Genomic DNA, 15559 nt, shown 5'->3' with positions numbered 1-15559 from the left:
CCGCGACCGGATACAAACATTTAAAAATGTCAGCTTGTCAAGGAACACCATCACAGACCGAGTTATGGAACCAGCAGGCAACGTGACAACACAGCCGGCCGTAGAGACGCGCAGTTACCTGGCTTTTTCACGAGCTGTTGATGAAAGCACAGACAACACGGATACAGCGCATCCGTCCATTTTTATAGGGGGCGCGAAGGCGGACTTCACCGTCAGTGAGCAGCCCTCGGATGTAGCCGCCACGCACGGGACGATGACGGGGAGGGACATTTTTTGATGCGGTGGAGAGGTCTGTAAGTGCAACTAAATGACCCTGGGAAAGGTTGGTGGGGCTAACTACCGATGGCACACCTGCAATGTGTGCATCACCTCATCGACTTCACCCTGAACTTGCCAATATGGTTGTGAACTGAGACAACCCTTATTGTTATTTTGACTTAATTACATATACTACTTTGTGTGTGTAGCAATGTATTCAGTGTGTTTACAAGTGAATGTGTTCATGTAGCCAAATGTTTACTGTCATCAAAACCATCTCTCATTAGTTGGATGTATGCCCTCATACAAGGCATACATCTTGCAGCCATTTGTTTTTGTAAAACGTCACATCGGTCACACTTGCTCTTAGCAGCTCATAATTGTTTGTTGTAGCATAGTTCTGCCCCTCTCAACTGTGACAAAAAAGCTGAACAAAGTTGATGTAATAACTTGCGTTTGATGATATTTGTCTTTGTTATTCACTTGAAAAGTTTGATCTTTGATTGAAGGATGAATGTGGGTTTCTTAACCTGATAAATTAAAGAGATTTATGTAATAAGAACACAGAGCAATGTGCTTACATATATATTTACATTTATGTAAATGCATGTACTATGCATTTACATAGGTTGTCTTACTTGGTTCCTCAAAGTTGTTGTTCAAAAAAAGTCAGTACATGTCAAGCTTTACTTCTTGGGGCTTTTTGGGGTATTTGTTTGTTTGGCACTTGACTCAGAGTGAATGATTTTTTTTATTTATTTTTTTTGTTAACATCGGGTGAAGTGAATTGACTCAGTGGTATTTATTTGAATTACTCATATTCATAAGCCATAACACATATCGGTGACACGAACGCGTTTTGGAAGATCCATCGTGATACATTTCATTTCGGTAAAAGTATTACCAAAGACAGAAGGTATTCCACATGCGCTGATTCTTCTTCTTGGGGGCGGGCCTTACTACCACGTGAGGGCCACCGTGACGCACAAAAGCTGTCAATCACAAGGACAACTGACGGATTTGTTGACAGGCTGTGGCTATAATAAATTCTTTCTTCAATGAATGTCAATAATTGTTCTAAAGGTTATACTTTTATTATGTTCAATAAAAGTGCATTTTCCTAAATTTTGAGACACCTCATATGTAGGATAGACAGACATTTCCCGCGATCATTACTGTGCACGAATGTACTGTATGTACTTAGGCCTCAAGAGCCCTTCCACACAGAAACCTCCCAGCAGGGTGCGCTTTGCGGGCGCACAAAAAAGAGAATCCTGCGCGCCCCGAAAAATATTTTCACCTTCGCCTCGACTGCTACAGCTCAGTACCAAGGGAAACACTGCAGGAGGTTGGATTAAACCGGACAGACAGGTAAAACCCTCAAGAGAAAGGCTTCATCTTTCTGCTGCATTGGCAATCTTGAAAATCACCACCGGCTACCAGACAAGTGCATTTGAGTTTTGGCTCTCCCTTGTGTGTTTGTTATATTTTAAGATAACCTAGGGCCCTGTTTGTTTGTTTTTTTTGTTTGATTTTTGTACGAAAATAATGCTATCTGGTAAAGTAGAGAGGATAATATAGATGGTTAGTTTTGACATGTGTGGGCTGATTGCTGGGAAAGGTCATCTGCCTCCCTGCAGCATCAGCTACGGTTTTAAATGACTTCATACCGCACCGTAATAAAAATATTAAAGAAATAGATATTCCGCATCAATTCGACCACGACTACGCAGAGTAAAGAAGGTTGAGGGACAAACACTGGATTCAAGACAGTATATGGTGAACGATCTGAAATGGTTTTGGTAAAAGATAAGTGCAACACTCGCACTGGGATTAACACCAGTTTTCCCGGGTTTAATTCCAAACATCAGCAATCAAAACGTTCAAGTTATCAGGGGGATGAGTAATCTCAAGAATATCACAAAAAAAAAAAAAAAAAAGAAGAAAAACATCCGAACATCTTTAAGATTAAAATTTAAGTATTAAGGCGCATTGCGCCGAAAAACCTTCCAAAGTGTAATGTTGGTCAAAGAAAACTTAGAGCTAACCTAGCTGTCCAGGTGGTCTGCTAGCAAGGTATATACTCAAACAGAGACGTGTGGATTCTTCCTAGTCCCGGCCGGTCTTTACTACGTCACAACATCACAGCTTTGTATAACGCTCTCCAGTAGTTTATGATGCGTCCTGCGATTGCGAAGACTGACCCAATTTGAAGGAAGTGAAGGAAGTCGTTCCAGGTCGGCGAGGCTTGATAACGGCGCGGCAGGATGCGATGCGCCGCGCCGTCCGGGTCGGAGCGTCGCAATCGGGACGCAAGTGCGATCGGGGCGTAGATGGCAGAGCATCTGGTCCCGTGCCTGACAGAGATAGGCCCATCTGCAGCAAAGACTTGCCCAGAGCTTTGCATTATTCAAACACAATGACCCGTTATTAAAAAAATAAAATAAAAAATAAAAAAAAGGAAAAACTGTTTATGAGGGCCATGAAAGAGAGGGATGCAAAAGGGAAGACAGGGGGGTGTTTAGATGAGGAGGGGGGAACGGCAGGAGCAGGCTGGAGGGGGAGCGAGCGAGGAAGGCGAATCCATCTTTCTCGTGCGGTAAATAGATTTTTGTCTCGGGTGCAAACACACAAAGACAGACGCGCGCGCGCAGGCACGCAGGCGCGCACAGGTTCACACACTGCAAAACAATGAGTGTTGTTTGTCCAACAGGGGAAGAAGAGTGGTGACCTTTTCCTTCTTTCATCTCAGGGTCGGTAGCCACCCCCCTCCCCCTCCCCGCCGCCATCACCTGCCCCATGGGAGGAGACAAACATGGAGCCTATTCCTCATTTGCAACTGTGGTGCTGCATACTAAATAGTATGCTGGTCACACAACTGAGTATGCCAAATGAGCATTTTTAGTATGTCTGAAACCAGAGAGTGTATCAAATAGTACGCAAAGTACCAGGGTGACCCATTACATCTGGTGAAATATGGTAGTAACAATGGGAAATGCGCTGGCGAGCACATCCCACAATGCACTGTGAGGGCCAGACGCCAGGAGAGGTGGTGCGGCATCTATCATGAACAAATGTCTGAAAAACCATTGTCCTTTTTTATTTTTTCCATTCTGAGGTACATGTATTTAGTTTAGTTCTAAATATACGCTTTATTGTTTATATCCTTTTCAATGCTGCTATACCTTATTGTTTTTTATTATAGCAGACCTGCCAACCTTGGGGAAATATTTGGAGTACCACAACAATGTAACGGGGAGTCTCCGTGGCGTTTGAGTGACTGCAGCTAAATGACTCCATCAGTTATTCACACAGTAGTCGTCTCGTAATGAGGCTAATTACGTCGTATGTGAGCTACTACGGCAAATTATATACAGTATACCAATTTACCTCATTAGGATTTACCCCTTGAAATGCATCGTCTCGGAAACTTACTGGACATGTTTACAAACTAGAGAGGCACCGACTGCAATTTTCTCTTGCCGATTCCTCTTTCGGATTTTTTTTAAAGTCTGACCTGCCGATTCTGATAAATGATCTGCTGTACCTCAATGACAAATACACCGCGTGATCCGATCACACTCACGCGATAGGACAGCTGCACATACGGACTACCGCTGCAATTTTCAGTCACTACTAAAGGGAGATTGCTGATTTTGACACTGTGTGTTTATTATTGTTCATTATTCACAATGGAACAATAATAGAACATGAAACTGTCCCTGAGTTCCAGTAAAATAGAACATGGGACTGTCGCCAAGTTTCAGTATAATCAACCTGTAACTCACTGAGTTTTAGTAGAAAACAACATATTACTAACATGCAAATGTCCACTTCCAACTTTAAATCAAAATCTCTTTCACTTTAAGTGCAAATATACATTAATATGATATTTATTTGCTACTTGCCAGCCCAAAATAAATTGCATTCATTAGAAAAAAATAAACAAATAAAATAAATGGCCGACTCTTGTCACTCTCGTTCGCTGGAAGTCCTCCTTCCCTCGCCGTGCATTAAACCAACTGAATCAAATCCGACGACTCATTTTACTGAGTGACTCGTCAAGAACCGAGTCTCAAAAATGAGTCAAACCTTTATCATGAGTGGAGTTCGCTGTGACAGCGGAAGAAACGCAGTCTGTTATTGTCAGGCGATAGATCATTTATCAAATCTTCTTTGTTTACCTTGAAGTACCTCCACACAGCGGACATTTTCTTTCTGTCGCTCTCTTTTCTGAGCTTCAACTACGTTACATTACGTTGGTATCGGGATTGGGTATTGGAGCATTTTTACCGGTACGGTACATGAGCGCAGTATCCGGCTGTAAATTTGACCGGCACAGAATTTGAAACTACATTTGACACTGATCGGCCGGTGAAAACCGACCAATTCCCGTCCCCGGCCGATCAATCGGCGCATCTCAAGTTTTATAAGCTATGCAAACATTGCGGTCCCACTGTGTCTTCATTATAGCTCTCCCACTTCCCATTTTACCTCACAATGCAACGTTACGCCTCGGTGGATAATAAAGTACAGCTCAGTGCGCTAAGCATCAGTGGATGTTGATTGAGAGGAGAGGGAGGGAGGGAGGGGTTACAGAACCACAGGTCGTAGCATCTGGTCCAATGCGTATTTTCACTAAGATATGCGTAGTTGGTAGACAAAATACTTGCAGGTTGGCAGGTCTGTTATATGCACCCGAGTCTCCCAGCCTAAGAACTTCACATGAGTGTACTTGACCATAAACATCTGGAATATTACACATAGTAAGTAGAGTAGTAAGCAGTGTGCGAACAGAAGCCACCTCATTCGTATGAGTAATGGATATAGAAAAATGTGAATTTTAAATTAATTAATATAAACACCTACAAAAAGGACCTAAAACAATTAATTTCAATATCACAAAGAAAAAAAAAACAAAAAACAGAAGGACGTGCCTTCAGAAGTGAAATGAAAGGGGGAACTAAATCCGCAACTATGATGTGTGTTCCCCATTAAAAGGATAATTCGTGATATCACAAGTTGTCTGGCCGATTAGAAGTGGAAGAGGGAAGGCTCGGGGCTCCGTGCAAACACATCTAGAACACAGCTGCACGACCTGCCCAACTGTAATGATTTCGGCATAAATCGTTTCTAACATGTTCACTTATCGCCAATCGGCTAGAAGTGGCGAGCATATCATCAGCGCAACAACTGCAAAGCAACAACAACGTCGATTTTATGGATCATACAAAAATTTATTCCTCGAAATTTGCAGTAAAAATAGGCTTGCCATTAGTTCCGCCTTGCATAAAGGAATTCCGACAGGGGTCCAATATGGATCAAATACTTTATAAAGGAGACCGACGGGAGATTTTTTTTTAACCGCATTGTTCCATATATTCACACAGGAACCGCTGATGTGACTTTCACATACTTCTACTGTTACATCGCACTTGCAGCCATGTTCAGTGTTTCATGCGCCAAAGGACAAACCCAACAGTCACTATTTCCCTGGTTTTTGAAACTAGAAAGGTTACCTGAAACTCCAGTTGTGCTCCCTGCAAATCTAATCTAGCGACCACAGTCCTAAATGTTCCGAGTCCTTGGCTGGTGGCTACAGTTTTTCCCTCTGCCTGGGGCAGAAGGCCCTGTTAATCTTCATTGTCCCTGACACGCCGCTGCGGGCCCCTAACACTGTATTATTTGTTTTTCCCTGCTTGGTAATCCTTCAGCTTAGTCTAGACTGTCCCCTCAGCATATGGAACCCCCAGTCCCCAGCCAGCCCCCTGAATTATACACACTAGGATTACAGTATGGATCATGTTTTTATTCGTTGCTGTGATACTTACATGCACAATATTGAATAAAAAATAAAGGGCTGCACTAGCTAGTACTGGAGCTTTGTCAATTCATTTTCTTTATAGTGCATAGAAAACACTGACCCGTCTCATGTAACCACAGGAATATTTGCACTGACGCTTAAATGATTTAAAACGGAAACACTAATCAATGCAACTTATTGGTTTTATCAGACTATACCATGTTTGAAGTGACCTAATTTTTAATTTATTTTATTATGTTATATTATTTTATTAATTTTATCATTGTGCACATGTGATCTTTTCCCAGGGTCGACCTTTGCCGCACAACTTCTAAAGGCGTTACTATTGTCAGACTACACGCAGATAATGTTTCATTACATCTCAGCTTTCATTAAATTAGACATTTCATTACGTGAGCAACAAGTCTGTTCTACAACAAATGCGCTCCCCTTCTGCACAGCCCCTGACTATCACCGGCCCACGCCACCTCAGCCAACCCACCCATTGAGCCGACACTTTTTTTCAAAGGCCCTTCTAATCAAATCTAAAGGCAGAGAGAAAAAGCTTTTTAATGTCCAGCGACAGTGCCGGTGCTTGCCAACAGCTCAATGCAATTTGGACCGAACAGATAATGTGAGTGCAGGGATTGAGCAATGCTGCATTAACCGATGGAGTTGAGGGGCTGCAGCCCGGGGCCCTTACCTCCAGGGGCCCCCGGCCAGCATTATTGAAAATGGTGTTTTAGCAAGTGTGTCCTGAAAATAGCCTGAGAGCGAGCTCAAAAGCCAAGGAAACGCATAAAAGGGCTACGTGCACTGATGAGGGATGTAATGGGTAAAAAGAATATGAAGGTTGGAACATGCACATCGAGGCAAGTAATGTAACTTGTTTTCGCAATACAAGGGACAATGAATCCAATTGGTCCAACGCGGCGTCCAGCAGAGCGGATAATTCAACACACTTCACGGTCGGCCATGATTAACCGGTTGCTATGCAGACGCTGTGTAAACCAGAACGCTAGCCGACAAGCGCTCCAATTCTTTTGGTGTTTCCTTATCCTTACGTGAGAACAGTTCTTCTCAGTGCACTCGTCATACTGCGCAGCTACAATGGTGACTCATGGGAGAGGGCTGTGTTGTCCACCACGAGGGTTCTTCAGTGTAATTATAGGTGCTCTGTACCTAGCATTACATGGCACCGCCGCCATGTCCATAATCACACGCATACATAATACAGAACAACACATTACGTTTATTTGCTATGATGAAGCTTCCCCAACACATCAGGTCGATCTGATTCAGTAACAGAGCAACAAGGGTCACAAATAGACAGGGTCCACACACACACACACACACACACACACACACACACACACACACACACACACACACACACACACACACACACACACACACACACACACACACACACACACACACACACACACGTCTATTCATGTGTCCACACACACACGGCTGATAAATACATTTCCCTAATGGGAGCCTAGAGGCAGGCTGCAGTGGGCGGGGTTATGTTTTGTTTTTTTCCCCCCAGCGACTCAGACATCATCTCCATGCGTGGCGAATGAGCCGTACGGTGAAAGCCGCCTGGATATACAGTGTTTAGCGCCGTGTGGCTAGCTGGCCTTATCGGAATCAAATTAAGCCAGCAAGGAAAAATACTGCCTCCTCGATGGATGGAAATAATGGCCATGATAATAACAAATAAATAATTAAAAAAAAACAACAACAAAAAATAACACGATATTAACATCGTCGTGATTATGTTATCCACGGTACGTGCAGTGGTAGCTAATGATGGAGCACTTTGCCTACATTGAGATCCAGCCCGCATCCTTCAGATAATGGAGCGTGGGGGCGGTGGGCTAGGGACTCGTTGGAGTACTTTGGATTCTCCCCAGGGCAACAAGCATCCGTTCAGCTGGAGCCCCCGGCGTGGCCTCACATCTGGATCGCTTCCAAATATCTTCCATTTGACATTTGCCGATTGATCGAAAAACTGGGCGGGGTTGGGAGGGGCTCTGCCGTCATCCCTCAGTCAGATAGCCAATCGAGCGAGAGCACGGGGGGGGGGGGAGTAAAATCTGAACACAAAACAAAATGGACCGCTCAGCTCGAAGGCAGATAATAACTCAAAAGTGTGGCTTAAAAAAAAAGGACGCTTAAAAATAAATACATTCTTCAAAACGGCCACTAAATTGAAAAATGTAAAGACGACTCATTCATTAATCAAATTACTGAAATTATTTGAATTGTTTCTCTTAATTGTCAGTTACAATTTTTACTATTGTGATAGTGTCAAATTTCGTCTGACACATTGATTAGTAGATAATCTTACCATACCCAAATTTCCCCCCAAGGATACCGTCATTTAATGAATAAGTTACTGTATTATAGGTTAATGACGAAAAATATAATATCTATAATGGACTGGTATACTACTAGTTTACGCACTTTTCCACCCCATACACTTCATCTTATACACATTTTCCTCAGGGATCAGTGTGTAATTAACAGCCTGTAACTAGTACGTGTGTTAACAGGAATTGTTTGGATTTTCCATTTCCAGCAGCACTACCTGACTGTGTGTAACCATGTAACAGAGGGGAATCATTTTCCGTTCTCTACAGTTGTGATGTTGCCCTTCTTGTCTCCATCCCGGGCGGATTAGTCAGCGCATCTGCAGGTATCAGCGAACTCTATGTCAGGCCTTGGAAGTGCCAGTTTTCAGCTCAATAATAACTTTTTGCATTGTAAAGAGACTACAATCGTCCATTGAATATTTACAATATTGAACAAAATATAATATGGAAATCTTTGGCAAGAAAAACTTGCAAAGGAAGCCCTAAACTGCATTAATACATGGATGGAAATCAATTTTTTTTTGCAGCAGCAGCACCAAACATCCCGCCTAAAAATTTTATGTCGGCCTTTTGAATTAAATGATGGCATTTATTTTTACTGGATTTTTCAGACTTTGAAATGGCCCGTGCATACACAGACTAATGCAGAGAAAACACTGACTGAGTGGCAAAATCTACTGCCGTCCACTTCAGATGGACCCTTGTGATTCAAGTGCATTAGGCCTAGTGACACACACACACACACACACACACAAAAGAGTGTGTGTGTGTGTGTGTGTGTGTGTGTGTGCGCGCGCACGCGCGCGCGCGCGCGGCCCAGAGTGCCGGGACGGGCTCTGAGCAGCGGCTCGCGCTCACGTAACAGCTTTAAAAGCCTCCTCATCGTCGGAATCGCTCATCATTACGGAGCGCCAATCAGCCGCGGCGTTGCGTAATTGCTTTCGGGCGGGCGATCTCCAAACAGCTGCATTTTGACGCCGGACGCCGATAAGATCGCTCCGACTGTGCCACCGCATAATCGGAAAAGAGCACTCCGTCAATAAGTCTCGGCGTGGGGGGCAGCGACCTGCGGGTGACGTGGAGGAGGATAGTCTCCCCCTGGTGATCTTCTGCACGAGGGCAGATCTCTGGCTTCCATTCAAACTCTGTCTGTCTGCCTGCCTGCCTGCCTGTCTGCCTGTCCATCACCATACCTCTTTTTCTAGCACACCGTGTGGCTCTCACTCCCCATCCATCTGTCCCACCCCTGTACCGCCCCCGAATTTCCGCCATTCCTTTGGCCTTCCCCGCAGTCGTCCCGGGTTAGAGATCCCTGTGTGGCGGTATTACTTTTCAGCCGAGATTTGCCATCTGTCCGGTGAAGTGGTTTGGGAGACGCGTTCAATGTGATTTAGGGGGAAAGAAAAACTGCATTAATCTGAACGTTATCATACAAAATGTGATGTTGAACTCAGTAGAGATTTAACATTAAAGTAGTACGTGTTCCGATTGCGATTTAATCAGTGAAAATAGCCTCAATGAGCCATTGCAGCTGAGAGGCATGTTTCTATTGGTTCCTTCTTAAACAATGTTACTTTATTAAAAATAATAATATTGTTTATAATATTATAATAGTATTTGTAACGAACGACAAGATCTGCTCTCATGCCCCGTTCATAATCATCAAAAACGCGCGGTGAACATTGTTTTTTTTAATGCAGCCATATCCGCATCTCGCTTCGGTGGGGATCGAACCGCCACCTCTGGAATCTAAACGTTTCAGTTTCTCCCTCAGACCAACACTGCTCTCGTCATCATCTCTGTCGACTACTTTAACTACGCGTACGCTCCAAAGAAACAACCTCTGAATCGACTTTTGACGGAGGGTTCGCTCCCCGCAGTGACGGGAGCTGTCGAAGGTGCAAAATGAGAAGTCACGAACTGGAGCCAAGTCAGACGCCAAACGACGGCGGCAGAGTTTCCGTGAGGAAAAATTGGTGCCGCTCCACGTGTCCTGGAAGATTTCAATATCCAGGACAAATGGGAGAGATTCCGGTCAAATATTATCTGAGCTTAAAAACAATTGATAAGCAGGCTTTATAGAGAATGACATCATCAAGGCATGTAGATGTATAATATTCTTTATTGAATATTCAAAATAAAATAAGTCCTGACAGTTAGCGCAATTTTTGAAATAAATAAATAAAAATTATGAATATTTCTACTTGAAATCAAATCATTTCTGTTTGTTCAAAGTGCAGCCGCTTTAATTAACATTTCACTCAAATGACATTTCTGATCAAATCAAAACAAAATAATTATGACAAGTAGGTCTAAATAAATAATAAAATTTGTGGTGTTGCACGTCTTCGTCGGGACGTCCCTTCGACATATTTTACGCAATTAATATTTACCGTCTGCTTTGGGTGGAACTTAAATATGCAAAAAAACACCAAACTATGGATGTGTGTCCCAACGACACATCATCTCTCTATTTCCCCTCAGAGTTCTAGACGCTACTGTGTGTGTGTGTGTGTGTGTGTGTGTGTACTGTGTTTACAAGCGCAACCTGTCCACGAGGGAGCGGGCGGGGCTTAGTTTTGCATCGACAAACGTGATTGGCCAGAGGTGAAGCCTTCAGATCAGCTTTAGATCGTCTAAACTAATTGGCTTCCCGTCCCAACCTGCCGAGCGCAGAAACGCACAGATCTGCAGACTTTTTTCATTGAAATGATGCGTCCGGCACTAATTCAAATTGAGCTTTTAGGGAATTATTTTCACCGGACATTGTGACCGGAGGGATTTTAATACGCCGGACTTCAACAGGCTTTCCCGGTCCATAACTGGCAATTACCGGATAACGGAAACGCTTGACAGTGGGAAGATTTTGCACCGACTGTATCAAAAATGAAAGAGAAAACGTCAAAGGCTTGCAGGCACTCAGCAACACAGACACACAACAGGGCGGAATGTCCCGCTAAGAAACAAGAAATAGAGCGGTGAGATGACAGCGTTAGACCGCACGCTCATTTCTGAAACGCACAGGGGACATCCTGACAGCTCTACCCGTTCAACGAGATGGAGATGATAGAACTCCCCCAACATCGGCCATGTCGGACGATCTTCCCTTCACGTGAAACCGCGCCGGTCCCCCTGAGTAGGCTAGTAATTATGTCCCAGTTAGCACAAGCCAACGGGACATTAAAGCTAGCATAATGAGGGTATAATCCTGACACTGGTAAGAGGCTGCGCAGGGCTTTGCACACACAACAGAGAGACGGGAGGGAGCGGTGGTGGTGGTGGGTGGCGAGGGGGAGGGTGTAGACAATGTTGACGCTGGATGAAGAGTGAACCAAGGCCACACGGTGTGTTAATGACAGACGACGCGCCGTCTGATTAAACAACCACCGAGCGAGCGGGCGAGAGAGAGAGAGCAGTGCCAGGCCAGAAAAGCAGGACGGCTCTGCCTGCCTCCCCGTCACGGTCCGGGCGTCAGAGGGCCCTGCTCGAGAAACGTGAGCCGGGCTTTATATCGGCGTCATTTGCGGCGCCGCCGGTACACCAGTACACACCATAATTATGGTCGTACGACGGGACACACAGGTGATAGCGGGTGTTTTGAGATGAGCTCTGGAAAACGCCTGACTCTTCCTCCTCCGTGACGATCCCACTTGCAGTCGCCCATCCCCTCGCAAACGCCGCGGTTCTTAACACGGCGACATAGTCCTTCCACACCTCTCACCAGGATTGACCCAAGAATTGCCAATATATTTCAAATTAATCCGGCACAAATCCAGACTGCACTATGCTCCGAATTTACCTCCTGTACTGTTTGCACTGAGAAAGCGGTACCAGGACTTACGTCCAGACATCACTCGTCCGTTCAGCATCCCGGCTCCCAGCTCCAGTCTTGGTTCTACAGACTTCTCAGGGCCCCTGAGACAGGTTTCAGAGAACGCGTACCCACATTCACCCGAGCGCGTTTACACAAACCCACATGCACACGGAAACGCTTTTGTCCTATTTTCCGCGGTTTCTCAGGTGCTCGATCCGCCTGCTCTTTTTTTAATCTTTGTTTGCATCTGTTTTTGTGTGGTGGTGCACTGAGTGAAGCAACCGGTGCCTGACCTGTTAAGACTCCTGATAGCCGAATACGGATGTCGGTATGTATTGCGTTGTTGGGGGTATAAAAAAAAGGTTCCCAGCGCAGGGCGGCGGTTACGGGTGAGTTAAGCCGGAGAGGCAGTGGAGGTGGAGCGCTTCCATTTAACACTGCCACCGCTCCGAGGGCGGAGAGAGAAAGTGGGTCAGTGTCACCGGTAGGGGGGATGTATACGATTTTATCTTTTATCGCGGTAAAAACACTCAAGATAATCTTATCGCGGTGAATTTCCATTGTTGGGTTAAACGCGAACATCCTCACAAGTGAGTTGAAAAATGTCTATGTTGGAAAAGACGGTGGTTTGGCACGTCTCACTCTCCGGGCCACCAGGCAAGCAGTACTGTTTGATGACAGAAAAGTGCCGCGGTGTTGTTCAGGTTATTTTATTTTACTAAAACTGGTTCAAAGCAGCACAGGCTGTACGCAACAATGCCACTTGTTTGTTTAACCTTCATTGATGCAGGGAGACCTTATAATTGACGATTACCTTCTTTAAAATTGTTTGATTGTTTGTTGTTTTGCATTCTTTCTGCTCTCCTTGCTGTGCCTCTTTCTGTGTGATATGAAAATAAAACAAGTTATTAATTTACTGTACATCTACAACACACAACTAACTGAACCACGTGAATGCTCGGACATCAGGTTGATCCTGCAGGTAGATTATTTTTAATCAATGGATTTTTTTTCCTCATTGTGATTACACGCTGGGAGTTGGCAACAGTCTCAATCTGTCCTTGTTTGTTTTTCACCAAAAAGGATGTTCACAAAAAGTGTCTCCTATGATGCAACAAAAATATTTGTTTCTGAACAAAAACGTAAGGTAAAGTGATTCCAGGATTCAAGAGTAGGTTTTGGTGCCATTTTTAATGTTTTGAGCATATTTTGATTATTATCGGGATAATATCGCGAATCGCAATTATTTTGGCCAGGTCAATGGTGACACAAGATTTTCATTTAGTCCCATGCCTAGTCACCTGGTCAGCAAGGCGGGCAGGTGCTCGCGCTCAAACACACAGATTGCACAAACACAAACAGACACAATGCACATATACAATCACTGTACACAAACAGTGTACACACACACACACACACACACACACACACACACACACACACACACACACACACACACACACACACACACACACACACACACACACACACACACACACACACACACACACACACCCAAAGAAACAAACAAGGCCCGTGCTGCTGGGACTTGAGGCACATATGATTCACAGCATCACCAGGTCGACTCCGGCTTCCATAATCCCAGTTAAAAAACACATTATCTGACAAGCACAAATAAATAAAAAGGTACGCGTCCCGGTGAGAATCAGGGGGCAGGAGACAAATAATTTGATATCAAACTACGGGGGAATTTAACCCGATTTTATCATTTCCATCACTACTTCTACGATTTTAAAGTCATTCGCATTTGTTTGTCCAGTCAGAAAACAACTGCGTCAACTCCAATATGAAGGGATGAGGGAAAAGTGATGGACACAGACATTTTTTTTTGAATTGCAACACTCAGATGATTATAATAGCAAAATAGCTGACCGATATAAATAAAAATTAAATAAAATAGCTGACTGATAGCTGGCAATGGAATTGTCAGCTATCACTGTAATATCAAACTGCAAGGTCCCTAACAATCCCCATCGCTCAAGGTAACCTTACCGACATAACGCCCCCCCATATGATAAACAGCCCACACACCAGGCAGGACGGCGACGACAGCGGTTTGTATGCACGGCGGGGGCGGCGAAACATTTCCACAACAGCACACGGACGTCAGCGAAACATCCACCTCTGCCGCCGAATCGAATTGATGACTTTTTTTTTTGGGGGGGGGGGGGGTGGTTATTTCCAGCCCTGATGCAGGCTGGGTGAGTCACTGCGCTCCGGGAGAATGGAGTGGTGGAAGCGTGGGGGGAGCCGGCGGGGGGGCAGAGAGGGTTGAACAACCGGAGAGTCACTTCCCTGTCACTAACTATTGTGTTACATAGCCTGAACATCTGTGCAGATCCATGGCCGCTTAAGAGGCCGTGTGTGTGTGTGTGTGTGTGTGTGTGTGTGTGTGTGTGTGTGTGAATCTGGAGATAGGACACAATAGCATGATGCAGGGGTGACGATTATATACTGTGACACTATTAATCCAGGGATGTACTGCAATTTTACATAAAATGGAAATCTTTAAAAAAAAAAAAAAAACAATGCTATTCTATTACAATACTGTAATACAATCCAGCAGATGCGCGGGCAGGGTGAACACTCCACAAAATACTACAACTGTCCTGATTATCCAACCCATAAATCAATTATTGATACTGTTATTTTTCGATTCCATTGAGAGGCCTCCTCCGTATCACTGCGTGTTGACTTTCCGGAGCCAGCGCGCTGTGATTTCATTTGCGTGACGTTCACCCGAGCCCCGTTAGACAAACCGCTGGTGGAGGCAAACATCCATTCTGCAGCATTCTTTTTTTGTTTTTTTAATCTATGAGACAATGTTCGGCGGGAATGATAGAGGCTTTGAAAAAATGAACAAAAAAAAAAGGATTCTGTGATATCCGGCCCATTCCAAAAGGATACTTTACGATGGCCGACGGCCATTGCGTGTCGGCTTTTTAGTTATTCCCAATAGAACTGAAGTAGGTCCAGTTCAGCTGACAGTGAGTTGAGATCTGTAGAGACAGCAATGAGCCGGGCTGGGCCAGGTGTGTGTGACCCCCGAGGGAGGAAACCGTGACGTTTGTGGGTCACGGGGTCAATACCATGTCTTGTATATGTGAAATGTGATGTGTGGAAAGCCATTCATCACAAATCGTGACAATAAACCAGCTTCAAGCCACAGTGTGTGAAAGGGGCACCATAGTCGGCCAACGCGTGTCCGCAATATCGACATGAATTTGCTCACTTTGGGCAAATTTCGTCAGTCAACGTCAGGTGGGAAACGTGGGCTTC

At 44.6% G+C, this 15559-nt stretch overlaps 1 protein-coding gene across 1 annotated transcript in view; it reads right to left on the bottom strand.

Annotated features, from left to right (window-relative positions):
• agap1 (ArfGAP with GTPase domain, ankyrin repeat and PH domain 1) overlaps window positions 1-15559 on the bottom strand; it is a gene marked incomplete at its 5' end in the record, with an annotated part of 182890 nt that overhangs the window by 166981 nt on the left and 350 nt on the right. The gene's annotated exons all lie outside the window — the stretch shown is intronic.

Source organism: Zeus faber, assembly GCF_960531495.2.
Source record: "Zeus faber genome assembly, chromosome: 2".
In the NCBI taxonomy this organism is placed as follows: Eukaryota; Metazoa; Chordata; class Actinopteri; order Zeiformes; family Zeidae; genus Zeus; species Zeus faber.
This window is presented reverse-complemented; position numbering and strand designations above follow the sequence as displayed.